The sequence below is a fragment of the Propithecus coquereli genome, unplaced genomic scaffold (assembly GCF_000956105.1).
Source record: "Propithecus coquereli isolate 6110/MARCELLA unplaced genomic scaffold, Pcoq_1.0 Scaffold110, whole genome shotgun sequence".
Classification (NCBI taxonomy): Eukaryota; Metazoa; Chordata; class Mammalia; order Primates; family Indriidae; genus Propithecus; species Propithecus coquereli.
The window spans coordinates 3,287,861-3,289,167 of record NW_012134970.1 but is presented as its reverse complement, the minus strand read 5'-3'; the positions used below and the strand labels follow the sequence as shown (position 1 = coordinate 3,289,167).

The following is a 1,307-nucleotide window of genomic DNA, read 5'->3' as shown; positions in this document are numbered from 1 at the left end:
TTGCACGTGGAATCATATTGTTATATTTCTTGTACCTATGAGTCCAGAATAGAATCAGTTTCCCACAAATCTGAGGGAACCTTTTTTGGTTGTTGATCTTTCCCCATAGTGCCAGGGTTACCTTCTTTAAGCATAAAATTTTGTGAGGGGAAGATGATCATCTTTTTAAAAAGTGTTACAGATGTTCTACTTTTTAAAATAGAATGCACTAAACCTGGTAACCTTGGCCATTGCTGAGGGGAGAGGGTTATTGTTTTTTTTATTTTGTTTTGGGTTCAGTCTGCACTTTACAGTTTCCCTGTCTTTACCACTGTGATCAGCATCTTAGCTTCTCTACGGAGAAAGGGTAATAACTGTGTAACACATAACGGTGAGAGCTGGAGGCGGGGGGTCACTCAAGACTGATCTTGAAGCTATATTTGGAGAGGAAGCACTGTTTTCCCTTATCCACAACCCTGGAAACAGATATTTTCAGCATTTTAGAATGTCTGGGACTTCAGAAAGATGATGTGGTGCTTACCCTGTATATGACTTACACCCCAGAGGGGTTTGGAGAAGCATCCCATAGTCAAATACATTATCATTTCTGTAGTAAAACTAATGTTCACACATGGAGGGAGAAAGGAAGACTATAAATGGCTTTTTATCAGTTCAAGTCAGCTTAATACTTCCAAATGAGTTTTGGCATCAAGTTTATAAAAAAACAGATAGGAATTGTGGACTTGAATATTTATTTGATGCCAACTGAGAAAAAAGGCTGCAAGAATTGAGGAGGGGTTTGCTAAAGCCATCATATCAGTCCCTTGGTGTTCCCACTGCCAGTGATCCACTTACTCAAATCCGTCATGGTCTTGGAACATAAGTAGCCAAACTTTTTATAACCATACATAAAAGAACACGAACTTACATGAGTGGAAATTGCTATTTTGACTTATTGGAGGGGATTTTTTTTCTTCAATTTCTAATACTCAATGGAGTAACTATCTTCTCATGGATATCATTATAGCACCTGAAGGCAAATTACATATACGTCATACTTCCTTATAGCCTATTACCAATGCCAACTCAATATATGTATACAGTAAGTGCTCATCGATCTTTGTTGAATTAATTTTTAAATCTTGTTTTAATTACTTATTGGCAATAATTTATTGTCTTTTATTTTTTTAAAGAATTCTACTGGCCCATCATTCCATTGGAATACACCTAAATAATAACTTTAGGTTTCTCATGCAAAACAGCTACTCAATACGTGTTGCTGAATCCAATCCATGCCACTGCCTGAAGAGGCAGGTGCCCCTTCCCAG

General features: G+C 37.3%; 1 protein-coding gene across 1 annotated transcript in view; it reads left to right on the top strand.

The window, feature by feature from the left end:
• C9 (complement component 9) overlaps nucleotides 1-1,307 on the top strand; it is a 55,730-nt gene that overhangs the window by 29,668 nt on the left and 24,755 nt on the right. The window lies entirely within an intron of this gene.